We start from the raw sequence: 23,391 nt of genomic DNA on the forward strand, positions 1-23,391 counted from the left end.
TAAATAATTATTTCCAGGTAAAACTCGCTGGTAGGTATATATCTGGACTACATATACTATGCTATGAAATATAAATTTATAAAGTAAATACAGGAGGAACGGTTAGCTACCTACTGAATTAAACAGGCTTCATTAATAAAACATCGTCCATTTTAATTTTTGGATTCATTTGTGTTAAAGAACATGTTAGATATTATCTAACACTGCATAGTTTCATTAAAACACAAATAATAAAATTATGTATTGACAAATTTAAAACTTTTGGGACTAAAGACATTTGACGTAGGTATAAATTTAATTTTGGGTAGAATTGGGTTCGACCTCACATCCAACGCATTCTAATGTATTTTCTTTTGTTTCAAGTTAAATATATCAATACAACATCCGGCGGAAAACGTCTACTGATGGTAGATGGGTACACATTTTATCTACATAAAGCGCTACCAGATGGAAGAAACCGTTGGTATTGTTCGACGCATCACGTTAAAAAATGTAAAGCCGTAGTCTACACGCTTGAAGATAATGTACTAACAGCGAAGAACATTCATAATCATCTAGCTCCAAAATATCATATTACAACCGACGGATTGTACATAAAAATTTAAATTCTATATCGTCGCATCATACATCTCTCTCGATGCTGTATTCTAGCGGGTCGAGGACGATTTGGCGCCGAGACAACTGAACAACACGCAATTTGAAACTAAATAGACGTTAGGTAGTTTTTTTTTTTTTGTGATTTTACCGAGGCTTTGACTGCGACTCGCTGTCATATCGCCTCTTCTCTTCTAGAAGGGAATCCGTCGATCAGGTCCTCACTCCTATTCTGTTAAATAACTTTACAATTTTGCCTAGCTCTTCCGTCTTACCCACCGCCAGGACACCCTTCAATTCGTCGACATTCTCATAGATATCTGCAATTCGCAGCTGTACTCTGTGAATTTCATATTTGGGGCACTGCAGTGCTATAATGTACAATGTCCTCTAAAACATGACATTCATCGCAGAGCTGCGATTCGCTTCTTCCCATGAGGACATCAAATCTTTTGCCCATGGTGTGGACGTTAGGTACTTAAACGTACTCTTAAAAAAAATATTTAATATTATTATTTATATTTAAATTATTATATTATGATTTAATAGTTTCGTGAGAATTTAAATATGCACACGTAAATAATGATTTAATCGTGCATATTATGTTAAGTTCCAACGAAAAAAGAGTTTTTTTTATTTTTATATCAAGCCTTAGGCATGGTAATTCTCAATCCGCAATAATAAAAAAAATAAAAGTAAAGTGAATTAAAACTACTAACTAGTAGATAGAAACTGATTAAAATTCATCGTATACGTTCTGTTTACGGTGTCTACGACAGTGCGGCGTCCAATTGTCCTGGCGTCCAGTTGTCCCATTCCCATTCTAACGAGGACTTTGGCATCCTTTACAAGATGTCGTCCCTGGCTAATCTTCTTGAATTCATTTTCAAGATTTTTCGTTTTGTTGTTCCTCTTCCACATAGATCTTTCGCCCTATTTCATGGTGTAGCTGCCTCCAGGTTGCTTCCGTTGTGTACTCACCTGGTCAGGATCTTTGTTGTCCTGTCGTCTATCGTGAGCCCTCCATCGCAGTTGTATCGACATTTCAAAGCCTTAATATTCTTGCACTTGCTAATGATTTAATAAATTATGTTTTTTTCAATGAATAATTCATAAGATTTGAAAATGTAACACTCTTCATTCAACGTATGTTTAGCCAGTTTAACCACCTGCGCCCCTTCTAATTTGTTAAGCGGCTGGATGCTATTAGTTTATTTTTGTCGTAATTAAGTAGGGCACAGGTGGATGAATTGGTAAGGGACCACAGAACAGATTAATAAATAAAATTCCTGTAGGCTTTACCCTAATACACAATATTTTGACGCAGGGTTTTGAATGTGCAGTGTCCTACGAAAATGAAACACACATTGACGTCCAATAGTGTGTGTTGCAACCTTTTAACATTCCAATATTGAATGAGCGTCAGTGTAGTAACCGAGAGCAGTTGTCAGAACAAAGGACAAGCTTAGAATGGCGTATTCTTGACACGTGTTTAAGCTCTTCCCATATTCTTACACATTCGAAATCGGTTGCCTGTTACTCCACACCCGTTAGGTATTTCAGTTCCCATTAATTATATGTCCCCTGTAAGGGTCATATTTTTTTCATTTAAAAAAATAAATAATATGTATCTTTAGGTACTGTGGTATTTCCAATTTATGCATAATTATTACTATTTTATGTAAATGTCATATGGTTATGCTGTATTATTTAAAGTTAGATTACTTAGCCAATTTATTTTCTGTTAATTCAAGTTAAATACATAAATACGAAGCATTGCGGAAAACGTCTCCTCATGGTCGATGGCTACACATTTTATCTAAACAAAGTACTCGCAGATGGGAAAAATCGTTGGATTTGTTCGACACATCACAATAAAAAATGCAACGCTGCGGCCTATACGCTCAATGACCGTCTATTGTCAGCCAAAAACACACATTATCATCCTCCTACCAGATATCATATAACACCCGATGGACTGTATATAAAAATATAAATTATGTAACATGATTTGTAAAGCGTGAATATTAATAGAGCTGGCAATACCAGGGGTGCGCCAACCTGGGACGTGAAACACCCGTGCGTTAAGATTTAGGGGGCGGCAAAAGTCAGATTTTTAGTTATTCAACCACAAAAAATGAACTTTATGTTGAAAGAAAGTCGCCTTTTTTCCTTATACATATTAGTCGATTTAATTAAGACACTATATATCATATAATTTATATAAAATTGTGTTAGTTCCTCTAAGTATCAAGTCGCACGTATAAAAACGTTATTATTAGATATTTGATACCAAACTATATAAAAGTAATGTTCTTATAGAATCTAATAAAATTGAAACATTACTTACTGTATGCAAAGCTCCACGAAGAACGCCTTTTTATCTCATTGCTATCTGGCCGCCTCTTTCCTGTACAACAACTCATGGTGAATTGTGATACGGCGAATTGTAATATGTAGGTTCAATTTATATGTAAGCAATTAATCATTAATACGCATTAAAAACTTAAATGAGAAAAAAATGTTATGTATGCATTTGCATTCGTTGAACGACTTCAGTTTACCATTACTCATTGTTATCATTATTGACACAATTAAAATTTAGTTTGATTAATTCTCTCAAAGGTCTATGAGAGATATTTGAATCAGTCATAGTTTTTGCGTATCTTTTTAATTAATCATTTTTTATCACTTTGTTTTTGTCTAGAAAATAAAAATGTTTTTAACTTGACTTCTATAATATTACCGAAGCTCTTGTTGACATGTTAGACTTCTATTACTATTGGATTTAAGGTTTTCTCTGTAGACACCAACTGAGTATATGTACATTCATTTATTTTTGTATTATGAATTTTATTTATAGTTAAGTATACTACAAAAACTAGCATTCCTTTATTAAATACTATATTATTCAGAACAACTATGCGGTTTTAATTAGAAACCTTTCCAACAACCGTCCCTTGTGTACCCACCGAAACTTGCTTGAATTTATACAGTGAATAAAATAGTTTCACAAAAAACACAAATAATAAGAATTTTCATTGATAAAAAAATAATCCCATTGTTACCGTAAAATAAAATTTCATATTACTAGTCAGGACTGGATTACTTACCTGAAAAATTTACTGTGTCGTCATATTCACATTTTAAAAATATGGTTCCGGTGACTGTGCATTATCAAAAACATATAGGCATACGAAATCTTTCGAAATGACGATGTGTATGTGTTTTTCGTACATAATTTTCTTTATTTCTACCAAAATAATACAATATATATTTTTTGTCTTGATTTAACTAACTGTCTATTTGTAACGCATGAAAGAAAACAAATGTAAATGTGTAGGAGAGAGATAGACACCGAGAAGACGTATGAAAACGGATAAGGTGAGAAATTTGAAAAATAAACCGACACGAATTAAAGAATCGTTTATTTTAATGGGGTCGTGATAGAAAATTAACGATAAGGTACACTCATAATAGTTTGACATATGCTTACAGTGCAGTACAGTATATCGCCACATCGAATAATATTGATAGGTGGCGTTGCCACGTGTTAGATTTTTTCTAGTTGAATAATAATTGATTAATTTGAATGAAGTTTTGTTACTTGTGGTAAGTTACAACAAGATAGAACTGTGTACATAAATAAAATTTGATTGTAATTATTTATAATTATTATCAACGGAACGGGGTGAGGTCAAGTCTGTTTGAGACAAAACAAATATATGTAACAGGGAAACCTACTAAACTACACTAGTATTTCTTATAATTTAAAGTTTGTTTCTCTAAAGAATTATGTATTTATAAATAGTGGAATTAGTGCCAATCACACCCAAGCATTACTATCCAAGTAACCCAAAGCGTAAGATACTGGATTCTTATCCGGCGTTACGGGTTCGATTCCCGGTAACATCACTTTGTAATTTTTTAAAGCTTGGGTATTTATATGATTGCTTCACATTATAGTACTACGTTTTTGTCATTGGACCTCATAAAGAATAACAAGAAATGTATATGTACTTAGCCTGCCTATGTTGTACAAAATCCTACAGTAGGTACTTCAATCGCTTTTCTTTTTTTTTCAGTGAAATACATTAAGACAAAACTTGGCGATAACCCACTGCTAATGGTGGATGATTACACATTTTGCGTTTCGTGGAGAAAAAAAGATGGTCGAATAAGGTGGAAATGTTCTACACACAACAGCAAGGGATGCCGCGCCATAGTTCGTACTTCTGGAGAAGATGTCGTCTTTCTTAATAATACCCATTTACATCCGCCGCCGAAGTATTATGTGAGCGATGATGGGTTTCACATTAAATATTAATTTATTTTGTGAATAAGCAGTTTTGTTTTCATAAGGGTCACGGTAGCGCAGACGCCGTTTCGTCAACGCAGCTATTACTTGATTCCAATGATATCCAATCTGAATAAATGTTTAAAATTGGAATGGTCTTGCTGTCTGTGTTTGTCTTAGCCCTATGGCGTGTAGTTAAATATGTGTTTGGGTTGAAGTAAGTTTTTTTTTTCATGGTGGAACTGCATTGTATTGTTGCTTAATTTAAGAAAACGATTTTTTTTGTAGTACTTATTCCACTTTTAATCAATAAATTAGGACCGGTTTCGTCCGCCTCAGAGGGACATTTTCAACTGTTATTTTATGTGTTGATTGTTTCATATTTTGTGTTTTGTTAATATTTTAAAATAATTTGTTAAGTGCCCCTGATGTAGTATAAAATATTAATGTCCAACCTCATTAATTTTAATTTGTTATGGGAAGGTATTAGGTATTAGATGGATAATTTATGTACCTATTGTTATATTATTTCTGTCGCTTTGGATTTTGTTTGATAAATATTGTTTTAAAAAAATTGTATTCAGGTGAAAATGTCCCTCTGAGGCGGACGAAGCCGGTCCTAATTTATTGATTAAAAGTGGAATAAGTACTACAAAAAAAATGCATTTTATTAAATTAAACAATAAAGTTGATTTTTGTCACAAATGTGCTTTACAAAACATTTGAAAGCATTTTATCGTTTTACATGAGGGTGCATTTTAGGTCCTTATTCATATTATTATCTTAGTCAATATCTGGTTCCCAGCTGGAGCTAGGGTTGCCAACCATCCCGCATTGGCCGGGATTGTCCCGGAATTGGAATCGCTGTCCCCGATACCCGATGAATGCTAAATTGTCCCGGAAGTTTAGGGAAAACTATTCCAAAATTAACATCGTGTAAATCCGTTGAACGTTCTTCCAACGTACGTTCCCTCCCCCACTACTATTTATACACAGTTTGTGGACTTGTGGCCATGAATAACATGAATATCGACTTAGTGAAGGCGGAATTGCAAATACGACTTAATAGTGAATCGTCTGCAGAATTTGCGAACTTTTTAAATACGGACACACTTGCGAAAGAATTGGTGATTGCAGCAAAAAGTGAGAAAAAATATTACTGGAAAAACTCATAAAAATATAACGTTACATTTATTATTATAAGATTTTAAATTTTTATTTTTAATTATTATTATTATGTTATACATATAATTAAGTTTCTATAATAGTTAAAAAAAACGTATTTTAATTTTTTCATACATAAAAAGATTCCTCAGAAAACTAGGTAATGGCTGACTGATAATGATGATGTTGTTCAGTTTAGAGCTATTTGTCCCGGAATCGTTACAGAAAAAGTTGGCAACCCTAGCTGTAGCATATGGACAACACGTGGGATCTCCAAGACTCTGACTCTCGCCAGTCATCTTGCGTCTGGCCAGCATTGCTATTCTAATATTTTATCAATGAACTCCAAAGTCAATAAAAAAGTTATAAATATGCTATATAATATTCCGAAAGTAATTATCCCGGGATATGAACTGTCAAGTGTGAGATTTTAACGTGCTGCCTGCTTAGATGCAGCGATTTTGAAAATTGTGACACTCAATACCGCGCAGTGCGTCAAGCCAGAATAGGTGTATTACACGCCGCTGCCTCTCAAATATCATTGATTACGCGAAATATGTTCAACAAATTATAAAGGCACCGTGCCTTTGTACAATGTATACTAAGTATACAAATTAATATATATTATAAATGTCTTATATAATACAACATTAAAACTAACCGAGCTCGAGTGCATACATAATTCCAGATTTAAGTCAAAGTTCAATCGCCAGAGTTAAGCTAAGTTATGCGCTGAGGATGTCAAGTGTCTTGCAATTTACATAGCCACCTTTTTTATACAGAGGTGATCTGAGTGATATCCGTGTTATTTCGGATCAAGAAAAATAACGGAAATGCGTTGTTGTGTTAACTATTTGGTCTGTTCTACAGGTCATGCCAGTATACACACTGTGGAAGATATTTAGCGGCCTTCCAATGTTTTTTTTTTTTTTTTTTTTTTTTTAAATATTTTATTAATTTACAGAGAATCATTATTTTAAAATTCGCACTACTTCTGATCGCGAAAGATGGCTATGTCATGTTAATGATGGTTTTTGTTAAAATATCATTTATGCGTAGGGTTAGCAATAATAACAAAGTTAGCCGTGAGAAGAGTGAAATAGTGATTATAAAAAACGCTTTTTTCAGACAGTAATGTTGTTATTTTATTAGATATAGGTAAGAACATCAATTTGATATTGATTGTTATCAAATTTCTAATAATATCGCTGCCAATATTATTAGATGTTATTTAATATATCGAGTGCTTAAAGTCAGACAACGTTATCTACAAAATAGTGTTTTTTTTTTTTGAGATAACGTTATTTTACATTTACGGCTACATGATAGTCAAACAACGTTATGTCAATCTTTTCTAATTTCTTATTAAATCGTCAGTAAAGTTTAACGCTAACTACATAAGTTACCCTTGTTTTCATATTTTTTTAAAACTATCCCTATAAATTTTAACATCATCATAAGCAAGATAAATGTACAATACACAATCTAATATATAAAAATTAATATTTGTGTGTTTGTTTGTTCGTATTTAATGCGCAGCCATACCGTTCATCCGATTGCGATAAAACTTTGTAAACTTATTGCTTGCACTTGCAGGAAGAGTATAGGCTATACTAATATATAAAAATGAATGTCTGTCTGTCTGTATGTCTGTCTGTCTGTGTGTCTGTCCCGTATGCGTTCCTATACCATTCATCCGATTGCAATGAAATTTTGGTAAGTGGTTGTATGCATACCCATAAAGGTTTCTGAATTAGAAAAATTATCATCTTCTTCTTCTTCTTCATTATATTTTCTTTTATTCGTATGGTTCCTATACCATTCATCCGATTGCAATGAAATTTTAGTAAGTGGTTGTATGCACACCCATAAAGGTTTCTGAATTAGAAAAATCATCATCTTCTTCTTCTTCATTCTATCTTCTTTTATTCGTATGGTTCCTATACCATTCATCCGATTGCAATGAAATTTTGGCAAGTGGTTGTATGCACACCCATGAAGGTTTCTGAATTAGAAAAATCATCATCTTCTTCTTCTTCTTCATTCTATCTTCTTTTATTCGTATGGTCCCTATACCATTCATCCGATTGCGATGAAACCTTCATCAGTTGTTGTGGTAACACCCGCAATGGTTTTTGAATTAGTACAACCATCTTCTTCTTCTATTCTATATTCTTCTATTCGTATGCGTTCCTATTCCATTCATCCGATTGCAATAAAATTTTCGTCAGTAATTGTGCCAACACCCGCAAAGGTTTCTGAATTAGTACAACTATCTTCTTCTTCTTCTTCATTATATCTTCTTTTATTCGTATGGTCCCTATACCATTCATCCGATTGCAATGAAACCTTCATCAGTTGTTGTGGTAACACCCGCAATGGTTTTTTAATTAGTACAACCATCTTCTTCTTCTTCTTCTTCTATTCTATATTCTTCTATTCGTATGCGTTCCTATTCCATTCATCCGATTGCAATAAAATTTTCGTTAGTAATTGTGCCTACACCCGCGAAGGTTTCTGAATTAGTACAACCATCTTCTTCTTCTTCTTCATTCTATCTTCTTTTATTCGTATGGTCCCTATACCATTTATCCGATTGCGATGAAACCTTCGTCAGTTGTTGTGGTAACACCCGCAATGGTTTTTGAATTAGTACAACTATCTTCTTCTTCTTCTTCTTCTATTCTATATTCTTCTATTCGTATGCGTTTCTATTCCATTCATCCGATTGCAACAAATTTTTCGTCAGTAATTGTGCCAACACCCGCGAAGGTTTCTGAATTGGTACAACCATCTTCTTCTTCTATTCTATCTTCTATTCGTATGCGTTCCTATACTATTCATCCGATTGCAATGAAACTTTGGTGAGTTGTTGTGCCCTTGCCCGCAAAGGTTTCTGAATTACTACAATCATCTTTTTCTTCTTCTATTTGTATGCGTTCTTATGCCATTCATCCGATTGTGATGAAATTTTGACCAGTTGTTGTGCGCAAGCCCGCGAAGGTTTTTGAATTAGTACAACCATCTTCTTCTTCTTCTATTCGTATGCGTTCCTATACCATTAATCCGATTGCAATGAAACTTTGGTGAGTTGTCATGCGCATGCCCACGAAGGTTTCTGAATTAGCAAATCATCTTCTTCTACTATTCGTATGCGTTTCTATACCATTCATCCGATTGCGATGAAACTTTTGTCAGTTGTGTGCGGTTTCTAAATTATTATTATATAACATACAAAGTTTGTTTGTTTGTTCGATCCAATTTTGATTTTTTTTTTACTACATATTTATAACATTAGTAACGTTTTCATATTTTGGATTCGATTTTAATTTAGTGTTCTTATGTTTGACCTTTACTCCTATTATAATTATTTTCATATTGCCATATTGTATTACACAGATATTCTAATATTAAAGAAATAATTACCTCTTATTATTTTTCAAATATCTAAGATAAATATAACCACGAAGCGACCCCGTGCGAAGCCGGGTACTTCAGCTAGTAAATTATAAAATATTAACATTAGGTTTTAAATAAACATTTCCCTTGTTGAGTTACAAGAATCTAAAATAACGATTTTTGGCTCTCCTGTAAAGTTGCACTTTTGTAGATAGTGTTGTTTGACACTAAGCCCTTGATATGCGACTTAATAATTACCTTCACCGCAAGTGCTAACATACTTTTAAATGATTAAAAAAATATAAATATATTATACGATATTATTGTATTTCTAATTTACTTACATAACTATTTTCGTCTGTATTTCCCTTGTATTTCGATAGTTTTTATGACGTAATTTTCAATTATTTTATTTGAAAATGAATTTTATCTCAATACTATACGGCCATCTATATACGATACAACAGCTCACGGTTAACTGTAAATCAGTCAATTGCATTCGTACAAATTTTCGGACAGTCGATATTCCATGACCAGGCCCAACGTTATATATTTAATGTACTATTATTACTAGGCTTAGAATTTTTAGGTGCTAAAAAGTGAATAATAAATACCTGAAATATGTACCTAGATATAATTGGAAAATATGTTATTAAAATTTCATGATGTGCTAAAAAACAAAAATAGGTGCTAAAAATTTAAGTAAGTCTTACAATATATCATAATATATATTTCTACAGTTTAATTTAATATTTATTCACAAACAGAAAACGCTTCATTACAATACTTAAATAATAAAATAATGCTTCAAATTTTCTAAAGTGAATCTTTGACGATTTGATCCTAGCAAATTTTTATATATGGAAAAACTTGTTTCCACTTCTACAGATGTTCATATTGCGTATGTAAAGGAAACTATTTCTGAAGTAGAAAAAATTGAAACATCTAAAGCATCTGATGGATTTTCCAATACAGCTTTAATATTCTGCAGCGTTTGAAGTCCAGTATTTTTATTTAAAACACTATTTAATTTTGTACTTATTTTTATTCCAATTGGTTCCAAGAACATTTTCTTATTTTAGCAGCAGTATTGTTTAAAATATTAATTTGCTCCACTAGTGACTTTGTAGATGATTTTAACATTTTAATTTTGTTTACAAGTGTTATTGTGTTTATTAATTTTGTGTTTATGTGAAAATATGTGCTTAAACCTAAAATATTTAAAAATATGTAATTATCCAAAAATATTTAAAAATAGGTGCTAACAAATATGGCTTAAATGTTTCAAAATTGTCTAAAACAGATAGATATTTTTGATATTTTGTTGTGGGGCCACTCAAAAAAAATGTGTAAATACCTAAGAATCCTAAGCCTAATTATTACTAATAATAATTATGTATGTGAAAATGGTGCTGCTTTCACGTTGACCTTACATATAATACTAATAAGTACTTGTTTATTTTATCCGTTCCAATTAACTATATAAAACAATTTTTCGGTTTTATGTAGGTATTGTTTTATTTACGGTTTCTGATTATTTCAATTAAGTAATAATAAAATTTTCATGATATTTTTTTATTATTCGCAATCAAACTGTTGATGATGATGCCTATGTGTTATGTATAAAACCAATAAATTAAATACTATATAAAATAATAGTTTTTTGCGTTAGCGGTCCCCGAAATACATCTCTTGTTTTTACCGGTTCGCAGGCGTAAAAAGGTTGGGAAACACTAAGTCTAGAGTCAGTCTGGCCACGTAATATTTGTATATCTAGATACCTACTGAAGTGAATACAAAATAAGCTCACGTATTCTTTTGTAAGAAGGAAAAAACAGTGTAATGTAGTTTGTAATGTTGTCTTGATAATGGTGTTAGTAGTGTTTGAACCGAAAATAAATCTTCTAAAAAGTTTAATTAAAAATGAAATTGAATAGTATACTGAATATGAATACTAGTAGTTTATTTTTTTTTATTATCTACAACCATTCCCAGATTTATCGGGCTAGTTAAATATTATATTATGTCCTATGTTAATTTTTTCACTTCATTTCGATATATTCTAACGAACATTGCAAAGTAATATGACATGTGAAGAATACGAATAGATGGCCCTTTTAAACGTAACTAACTGAGTCTTCTTTAGCCCGTCAAGAAGCAAATACAGAAATGGTTAAAAAAATGACTACCTACATTTAATAATTCTTGCATTGCCATATTGTGTTTATTGTAACAATACATTAATATGTAGTTAAACATGAATTTTATATATCTACATGTGTTGCGCTAAGGGTGATTTTTACAGATTTCGTCAAACATCTATGATCTATTCAGCAAAATGTTAGGATTGTTAGGTGTTGTTATTCTGTATTGAAGGATGACGTATCATATAATATGCCAATTTTCAAAAATGTATAACCAAATATCCGTTTTGTTTTTAGCGAAGTTCATCAACACCAAACGTCGGGGTGACAAGCGTCTTCTGATGATAGAAGGTCACACATTTAGCATCCACCTAAAATGCTACGATGGTAGAACCCGTTGGATGTGTTCGACGTATAGATCCACCAATTGCCGCAGCATGGCTTACACGTTGAACGATATAATAGTGTCATCGAAACTCAACCACAACCATCCAGCGCCAAGATATCATGTAACATCTGACGGAGTTTATGTTAAAGTCCTTTCGGAGATCGATAAACAGAGCAGGCACATATATAGGCAATAAATATACATTATTCCTTCCTTCCGTTCCTCTCAGGCGCCAACAGTTTCCAGACAGTCCTTCACTCCAAACATTTCCAACGCGCCTTCCTCCCTCCATCGAATCAATGACTCCATGGGTCTTTACCCTTTTCGGAAAATTATCCAGTTCACCGTCAGCTGTCGTATCGGATACTGATGGCCGTATAGATCGATAAAATGGAGATCAAATTCATGTTTAAATAAAACACTTAAAATACGTCGATTTATCGATCGAAATAAAAACCATCGGAATACAAGGAGAATACAGAAGAAAATAGATAGATAAGTAAATTAAAAATACAATCATATTGTATACTATATAGAATTTCGAATGATTCCAAAGTAAATTAGCATGTAACTTAGTATCTTCTCGGTGATATGCTCCACGAGCAACGCGTTATTTTTCTTATCTCAATGCTATTCGACCATCTGTTTCCGGTACAACATCTCACGGTGAATTGTGCTAAGGGGAACTACATACGTACGGTGTACATGTAAAATGAATTTTGTTTCCTGAGGGTATTCGGTGAAGATTATTTTTTGTTGTGTTTGGCTAAAGCAGTCGTCGTTGTTTCCGTGGATTACGTAGAATTATTTCGTTTTTATACAATATAGTATACTAATTGACGATAGCTTTGTAATGTCATTGATTGCATCGTACATTGATTTTGCATATCAGAACCTTGAAGCTATATGTTATTCATATTATGGTAAATATATAACTGATCTCAATCTTAGGCCCTCATAATTATTAACGGTGTGAGCAACGTTCCTCAGTCGAATTTGCATGTTTGTCCAAACTTCATAGATCATCTCTATAATCATTGTCAACGTATTTATTGGAAGGGGAGCCATTCCAAATTTATCCCCCAACAAAATGACGGTCATTTTTCCCGAAGTGTCCTAATAAAATTAAAATTATTTTAGTAAGTAGTATGTATAACTAAGCTGTCAAATTATATCTTTTAGTGGATACTGAATTCAAAAAAGCTCTAAAACTGAAGTCTATAAGACGAGATAGCCGACATGGCAAACAAAATGGCTGCCTTGTAATAAGTATGATATACATAATAGTATATTTTTATTAATTCGGCTGATGTGTTTTATGAAAAGCATTCAATCTTTGTCTATAAATTTTAAGTTAAGCCAGTGATTCGCAACATTTTTTCTTTGAGTCCCCTTAAGACATTTTACTCTTAGAAATCATTCATGGTTTATACAATACTGGCATTATAAATAATCAATCAAATGGATATTGCAGTGTTATCATATACACAAAGTGTCAATTGGCACAGTATTAATTTTTTTAAACAAATCGCACATTTTTTTGTATTATTTAGTTTTAGCTTTGAAGACTCAATTAGGGATTGCAATAGCGAATGAATATATCAATACCAGTATTTTGGTATTTCTTATTGAATACCGGTATTCGTCAAAACATAGATATTATGGAAAAAAAGAAGTACCTATTAATAATTATAACCATTAGATTTCTTTAAAACACTATTTTATAGCAACCTAAAATATATACCTACATATTTTATATTGTTGATTTTTATCAATATGTATAGATCATAATATTTTAGAACTGCTAATTTTTACAAATACTATAAGTCCGGGTCCAGGAAAATCCCTCTCAAAATTCAGCGTTTGCTGGCTGTACTATAAACGTTTGATCAATAGTTATAGAATAATTGGAAATATTCGCCACGAATATTTTCTTCTTCGAAATATGTAAATTTATCGTGACAATTTGAGGGATTTTGTTTTAATGTTATTTAAAATTTGTTGGTTTCAGTCAATATATTTGTCTTTTGGCTGCAATATAGTAAGTAATGAAAAAATAACATTAAAATATTTTCGAAAAACATAAACGTGTATGCTTTCTTGATACCGAAATTACTGGTATTCTTTATTTTTGAAACCGGTATTTTGGTATGGATTAATAACTGAATACCGGTTTTGAAATACCGGTATTGCAATTCCCAGACTCAATGGACTGTAGCCTTAATATATATTTTTTTAATATTTATCTCATTAGGTATATATTTATCGTAGGTAGTGTAGACACTATCTTAATCGAAACTATTACTATTGTTTTTATATGATACGTATGAACCGTCTTTAGAATTACACCTATCACAATTTAATAATTAATCGCCGTTTTGACTTTGCGTATTTTTGAACAATGTTCTACGTATATTTTGCTTATTATATAACGAATATTTTTTTAGAAAGTTACTATGTAACTAAATAAATGGCATATTATTTAATAATTAGCTTATACTTATTTAAATTGACCTATAGGAATTAGCTATAATGATTCTTCTTAATTTTATTGTGAATAACTATATCGTAACCTGTAAGGTAGTCTGTATTTTATGGAAATAAATTTATATTTGTCTACCGATCTGTTTTTATTTCGTATTAAAGGTATTATTACATTTTATCTCTGAATATGGTCATAATGATTGGCTGAAGATTAAAGGAGCCGGTACAGGTGACTAATTAGTTATTAGACTAGTTAGATATAATTATCATTTCACTACATACAAATTTATGCCTATAAAACAATTCGATGATGTAACTGTTGCTATCTATGAAAAATTGTAAGCTATTTGTAAGGTTTAAAATTTCGATTAAACACCATGGACATCATACCACTGAGAATTATTACAAGTGTGACACACTTTAATATTTATGTTTTGTTGTCGAAACAAAACCAGAGTGGGGGAAGCGATTGTCAGCATTTCCTCAATCATAATCTAGATCAACAGTATCTATTATGGTTTATTGAATTGCGACATTGTCTTTTATAATATATTGATTTCGTCTGCATAAATAGCGAGGACGATCCACAACTTGTCATCTCGAGTACATCATTCGACTCACTACTCCACCCGAGTCCAGTCGCACGACACTCATCATTCGACATCCATCTCTCGAGCACAGACTTCTGAGCTCGTCACCCGATCATCATCATAACCGCCGGATTGCGGTTCGGTCTCAGCACCTAGTTCACCGCGATACTCTACCGTTAACAGGATGCCAGACACTGACCCTTTATGATCTTGATGATCACACTATATCAAGCTGGCCTGGCCGTGGCCCACGAAAATCTTCTGAATCAGTATGTGTAATCGAGTCAATCAATAAACTATGGTTTAGCGGTAACAGGCTTACGCACCAGTTGTCTCGAGCTAACTCAACTTAACATATCGCTAATGAGAAAACAATACCTCGTATGCCACATGACACTATTTGTACATGAGATGAAAAAAATCTATATAATCTATGATTCCATCAAATTTATCACGTATTTTTCATATTCTACTATTAAATTATTTTAATAGTGAAACACAAAAATGAAGAATTTTTATGCATTAAGTGACCAGAGAGAGTTTTCTTCATCTCGTGTTTTGTTATGTGTTTTAAGTCACTTTGCCTCGTTCGTATCGTATCAGATAGAGAGTGCTAACTTTAACAAGTCTACGCGAGTCGGCTGTCTTGAAGTTACTGACTGTACATCTCAGTCACGGTCTACTCATGACCCGTAATTGCTCGTCGTCTGGTCTTGTGACAATAATAAATAAGGGAATTTGAGCAGGCGGGGAATAAGGATGACGGCCGCCATCACAATCGGCCCAACCACCTACGATTAACAAATTTTAAAGCATTTCGATCACATTGTTGTGTTCTAATTAATATCTTTGGGTTATTAATTTTTTTCTTCAGAAATGCTTATAACGATTCCTGTTCTGTGATGCCATATCAGGTTTGCATAGGTTCCATTTTTTTAATATTTGAGTTAAGCATTTTATCTACTTCATATCTTAGATATTTATTTAATTATTGATAAAATAATTGCAAATACCAGTTTTGTAATTTTAATGAAGGTATATTATTTTTATTTAAAATACTGTCGTATATTGAAACTAGTACGGTAACGCTATGTGACCTCACATGACAATACAGTATTTATTAGAACAATAAAAGAAAGGTTAATAAATCGTGTAATCTTATATAACCAGTTTTCTTTTTTTAGCTAAGTACATCTACACAAGACGAGGAGGTGACAAACGTTTACTGATGGTAGACGGGTATACATTTGGTGTTCAGAAGATATGCCCTGATGGTAGAGTACGTTGGGCTTGCACAACCCACACTCCTACAAACTGTCGCGGCTTAGCTTACACATTGAACAATAATATATTATCAATTAAACAAGATCACCATCATCCGCGGCCAAAATACCATGTGTCACCTGATGGGGTTTATGTAAGAATTTAATATCTTGGAAGACTAATTAAAACACTACATATGAAATTGAATTTTTATTTTTCTCACTTGAAAATACCCCTTGGTAACGTATAAAACCTGGGTTATCGTAGTTGGTATGATTAATTCGCATTACTCATAAATGGATCAGTAACTCATATGATCATAGCGCTCGACCGGATAGTGAAGTATGTGATTTCAAATCCCACTAACAGTCTATATTTATTTCTAGTACTATTGCGATTATTGGTTTTGTATTTTTCTGATTTTCTCGAAAATGAAGTAGTTTAAAGCAACTACCGTTGATGATTATGTTTAATCAATTAATTGAATTGACCGTTACGATGATGAGCTTATAGCCCGAAACAGCTATCAACGTAAATGACTCAATTAAAGTAGAATTAACAAAAATAACTTTCTTTCAAAACCATGATTATATTTAACTTTTTGATGGATAGCTCCTGACCTAGTAAGGAGACACACTTTATATATATTTTGTTACGATGTTATTTTGCAAGATAATATCACATTACATATTAAAATTCCTACTTATAAACAATGATTTGTTGGTTTTTTTTTTATTTCCTTGCCTATCTATCTAATGATACTATCCGTTAATTTTACCTTGCAGACTCTATGGCATACTTACAGTGTGTGGATAAATTATGCAAGGCCTCGAAAGATAATAATGTAATTACAGTATCTATTTGCGAACACTCATCTAGGACAAAAAACTATCCAAGCCATAAATGGTGTTGAAAGTTCATTGTTCCCGCGATAGCAGGTACCTACGTAAAATTTTCATATTTCTCTATGCACAAGTATCAAGTATTCTAACCCTTGGTATAGACTAAGACTGGTCTAATTTCTGAACAAAATGAATAGTGTATAAGTACTATCTAGGTTCCCACCACCACCCGTCATGTATGTTCAGTCGTGGTTATCCACGGCCGCCCGCCATGATGCAATGAACGTATCTGAAAGAAGTGATTTTAAGTGCTCATTCCGTCTTGAGACGGAGCCGCACGGGCCGATGCTGCACCCATGGCCGTCGTACTTAAAGAAGGAAGTTAAGAAAGAAAAAAAATATTTTTTGTACTGGCTCTTCCGTCCGCTGACGTTGAGAGCATATTGAGCGTCACTAGTTGAAATAAAAGAGTCTGCAGAGGAGTCGGGACTGTCCCGCTCCCCATACGACGCTGCAAATTTCTCGAAGCCGCAAAGTTGGCCCCGTTTGCTATCAGATCCGTGTGGCCAATTTAGACCGTGTGAGGACGGACCCTGGAAAACAGCTCCGTTCGTTCGGGTTGTATAGGCGGGCAACCCCCGAGGACATGTTCAACGTCTTGGTGGTCATGCCCGCAGGTAGGTGCAACCCAGCCCGCCTACTATTAAGCCAAAGTCGTGGAGTCTGGCGGCGAAGTTGCCATGGCCAGTGAGGAACTGTTTGGAAGTTTATGTTTTTGGTTATGGTTTTAGTGTTTCATCGGAATGTTGTTTTAACGCGTGTAAATTTGTATGATGGCTGTACAATCTACATTTATTTTGATAGCGATATTATTTGTTAAGGTGTTGACATGCGTTAGTTTCAAACAAATGATTATGCATGGATATTTGCGATGGAACATTTTTATTATTTATTATATTGGCAGACATTCGTATAATTTGTTAAGAGCGTACTTCAGTGAAACGGCAAATAATTTTCAACAGTAGGTGCGACGAAATTTCTCACTAGTCTCCAATCGGAGACAGACAGCGAGGTGTCCGTACGTCGATTTGTTTTGTCATGACGTCGGATGAAAATATTCTTAAATCGTATAAAGATGACTAAAAAACTTTACGTAAGTATGTACTTAAAAAAGAAAACAAGTCAATGAACATACTATTATTATTAGTAATATAACAATAAACATAACATTAAATGGACGCATGTTGGATTTTTATGACAAATTATATTTCGTTCGGCACGCCTCATTTGCACAATCCGCGCATCGCCTAGCCACGATTTTTTAGACCATGCCGCAACTGAAGTATTGCCTTAACGGCCAGATGTATCTCGGTCTTGAATAGGCATAACAGATCCACTAAGATTTTTTAGAACATGGATCTTTTTTTCTAAAACATCATTTTAATTTTAGCTAAGTACATCAACACGCTGCGAGGTGGTAACAGGCGCCTTTTGATGATTGATGGTTACACGTTTGGCGTCCAGACGAAATATCGCGATGGCAGATATCGCTGGTGCTGCACAACACATAGTACAACAAAGTGCAACGGCTTGGCATACACCCTCAATGAAAGTATCATATTCTTAAAACAAACTCACAACCATCCTCAGCCTAAGTACCGCATCACCCCGGAAGGATTTTATGCCAAGATAAAAAAATCTGAACTTCCACGAATTCAATATGCACCACAAAAAGGCTTAACCGAGCGCGGAAAAAAGAGTAAGTAGTTGTTTTATTTTACAGCGTTTTTATTAGGTCGTATTCTTATTTGTCCGGTGGTTGTTTATCCAGTACAAATCTTGCAATCGATTTTTAACTAACTTCCCGACTAGCTAGACATTTTAAACTTTTAGAATATAATATAAGAACACGATGCCAATGCATTCTTTTAATACTTTTAGCCATCTTTAAGTAGAATTGAATTCATTTTCAGTTAATTCTATTCTTAAGTTATTTCGGAAGAAATCCGTAATCCAATCCACTATTATTGGTTGCTAGGGGGTGGTCCTAAAAACTAAATTATAATATAAACGTGAGTTACTATAAAAATCAATATGAAATGTCAAAATGACATTTATTTTCAGTATTATTTCTATCAATTCCAATTTTTTTTGATCGTTTAAGCTACTCGTAGTTAAGTCAAGTGTATATGATTCAACAGAAAATTTAAAAACGTTGTATATAAAAAGTTCTTTTTATCTTGTAATTATTTTTGTTATTGCTTCAAATGAACTATTGATATTATGTATAATAGAATTTTATTATAAATAATTACCAATTATTTTTTATAATAAAAATGCATTAACTGCCCATGGTTGGCTTTTTATTTTGATCTCATTCAAATCAACTACCTACTACTGGCGAAAGGTGGAAGTAGGCTGTTTAGATTCGATATAAATAGTGCACACTAAACGTAGTCAGTCAAACATATTTGTTTTCATTGAACGATGACTGTAATGTGTAGACAGTGATTGTTAGTTTGAAAAATTCAATTAAACCCTGTCTAATCCCAGCCATACTAGATAATAGTCAAAAAAATATTCGTTTATCTATAAAATATTCAAAAATATACTATTAAACCATACATAATTTTAAATATTTTATAGATAGAAGAATATTTTTATTGATTACGGTTCGGGTAGCAGGGCTTAGTGAATTTTATAAAACTAACCAACACCATCTGCAATATGTATTCTAATTTAACGAAAACAAACTAGTATCACTGAAAAAGTGTGCACTATTTTTGTTGTATCGCCCATAGCATACCTAAACTATTTTGTTTTGGTTTAGGTATGATATAATTGAATTTAAAAAACTAACTAGCACCATCTGCAAATTGTATTCTTAGTACAACAAAATTAAATAAGTATGACTGACATAGTTTAGCGTGCACTATTTATATCGGATCCTAACAACCTACTTCCACCATTCGCCACTGCTACCTACCTACTTCAATATTTCCACGTTTGATAATAAATTATATTGTAACGTGACACCTGATTATACTTATCAATCGTCTAGCAGGGATATTTTACCATCTCACTTGACTATAAATATACCTATGTCGTATTCCGACAGTTAATAATATATCTCGGGATATGAACTGTTAAGCGTAACTTTTTTTAACGCGTGTCAAGAAGACCTAAAGGTACACAAAGCTCCGCCGAGTCCACGCGAAGTCGACCGTTCTCTGCGAACCAAAGAGATGCGGTTCACATGACATGTGTACCAAATTAGTTATTCGCTTATTACTGTGTTACCAATTATTACCGCTTTGTATACGGTATTTCCCAGAGTGATATTCTTGTTATTTTGGATCAAAAAAATAACGGAAACATGTTACCGTGTTCTCTAGTTAGGATTGTTCGTAAATACAGATCTTTTAAAACACGTTGGCATTGATATACTACTAGATGAGCAGTTCCCATACAAGTGTCATTTAAAAAATGTACCACAAAAGATATTACGAATATCGTCTTATAATATTTCCTTGTAGGTATAATGCGTTAAGACCGTTAACATGGATTCCCGTATTGCCCTGGCTGTAAAACTAAATTTGCGTTCTTGGAATAGTGAACCTAAGGGTGCCTGCAACGCAAAACAGACAGAGCAAGTCGTCATGCGCTGACTATTAGTTAGAGTAATATGCAAGCTAGATCGGACTTACTCAGTAAGTTTTAACAAAGGCCGAGTCGCTGAAAATCGGGCGTCATTTTAAAAAGCATATGATTCATCCAGTAGTATATCAATGCACGTTGGTCTCATCAATTTCGGGTTATATATTTATACATAATTCTGAAAACACATGAGAAAATATAGCCAAAAATATCTTTCAAAAAAAGTAAGACACCCGGCAGGAATCGAACCTGCGTCTCTTGAGTATCGCGCCCTGTGTATTACCGCCATGCTACGACTGCCATGCTTAATTGCGACAGACTCTAACTATTGGCATTTATTAATACCTGCTCATTAGTGCTCTCCAAATTGAGTTACGGTAGGCGATCGATTTTTGTATTCTAATTCTTCTTTCGATTTTTTTTTATATTGGCTATATTTTCTCAAGAGTGTTTTCAGAATGGAAGTGGAGTGGAATAAAAATCTTCAAAAACTAATAATTCGCACTTAGGTACAACAAGCTAGAGCTGTTTTAGAGGTGGTGCCGGAGCGACGTTACGATACTCCTTGAGACAGTTCTCAGCAATGTTATGTTACACAAAATATTTTTTAAATACGTGAATATGTAATTTTCCAGTGTATTACCAGAAGAAATGCCAAATTATTAACTATTTACATACTTGAGATTTGGGATCTAAGCTGAATAAACAGAACAAGGCGACAGAAGATTTGAAAATCCGCCTAATTATGGTAAACATACTCGTGTGCTACTTGCAAGAAACTGCTGTGGTCGAAAATACAATACAAGTAACGAAAATGAAACCTTGTGAACCCAGAAGAGAAGAGCAGTCTTTAAAAAAAATATTGCGAGGAATTATTGGAAAAGAGGCTTTTAGAAGATACTGCGATTGATGAGTTAAGTTACATTGAGATTCTGAATGCGTGGATACCTTAGCGGAAGCACCCTAGAAGGGGACATAGAATAAGGATGATTGACGGTGTCGAGGATCTCCGGTGCAAGGCATGGAAACTGCATAGAACTTGCGACAAATAGGAGTCGGTGAAGGGTGCTTTTTGAGAAGACCAAACCTCAATCTAGTAGGTAGTTCCGCAAAAGAAGAGGAAAAGAACAACATTTCACTATTTTGTTTTATTTTAAATACGTCAGTGTTATGCTGGTAATTGCCGAAATCTTAATTTTTTTTTTCTTTTTTTCAATGTAAAACAAATTGGTATTAATGTAAGTATTCTAATATTTTTCAGTGAAGTACATATCAGCAAAGCGCGGCGGTAAACAGCTCCTAATGATAGACAACTACACATTTTGTATTCATAGGAAAAACCAATCTGGAAAAGTTCGTTGGTGTTGTTCAACACATGGTAGCAGGAAGTGTCTAGCGGTGGCTTTTACATTTGAAAAACATTTGGTGTCATTTAAAAATATCCATAATCATGCGCCGCCATCTAATATTTAATTACCTAATCGAGTGAAACGTTGGTAGACCAGGGGACGTAGAACTTCGTTGGGTTTTTGCCAAAAATTAATTGTAGTACATGATAATATGATATTATTTATACTCAATTCAGACCATTGATATACTACTGGATGAATCATATGCTTCTTAAAATGACGCCCGATTTTCAGCGACTTGGCCAGTGTTAAAACTTACTGTTTTAATATCAGCGGACTTAACCCGATATAAGCTCACTTAATATTTGTCTCGAAATCGACCTGGCAATAATTATGAGTAAGCCCGATCTAGCTTGCATCTTACTCTAACTAATAGTCAGCGCGTGACGACTTTCTCTGTCCGCTCAGACATGAATTTTTGGTAGCTTGCAAGCTTTGGGTTGCAGACACTAATATCTACTTTTGTGGTACATTTTTAAAATGACACTTGTATGGGAACTCCTCATCTAGTAGTATATCAATGATTCAGACATACAAAATTTTTAAATAAAGAATACATTTCAATCTAATGTAAATAAATACTTACTTTCGTAGGTACTATGAAGTATATTTTTAACTGACATTTCGACCCTTTGGTATTGATTGTGGATACAATTGCGGGGTATGGACAATTTTCGTTTTAAAAATTCAGTTTACACTGTTCTAAAATTCAATAAAATACAACAGTATTTTCAAAACCGATCTATCGACCATTTTTTAATTTCGATGCCAAATGGTCTTCTCTTTCAAAATCTACCCGATAGGTATGTACTCACTTTCGTACCTGCTCTGAAAGTAACGCGTAGTTGAAAATGTCCCTCTGAGGCGGACGAAACCGGTCCTAATTAATTGATTAAAAGTGTAATAAGTACTACAAAAAAATTGCGTTTTATTAAATTAAACAACAATACAATGCAGTACAAAACAAAGTAAATCGGTATGACTCACTGTTAAAACTTCTCAACTCAAATTCACAATGTTTCAAAACCTATATAAGTGTTTTTTAAACACTAAATATTTTTTGAGGGTTGCTTCTACATCTCTGCATTCATTCATTTCAACTTTTTTTATATTAATTGAAGCACACACAAGTTTCCTATTTGTCAACAATTTGGTTCGTG

The sequence above is a fragment of the Rhyacophila brunnea genome, unplaced genomic scaffold (assembly GCF_057557595.1).
Source record: "Rhyacophila brunnea isolate RB1 unplaced genomic scaffold, BYU_Rbru_1.0 scaffold_18, whole genome shotgun sequence".
NCBI classification, from domain to species: domain Eukaryota; kingdom Metazoa; phylum Arthropoda; class Insecta; order Trichoptera; family Rhyacophilidae; genus Rhyacophila; species Rhyacophila brunnea.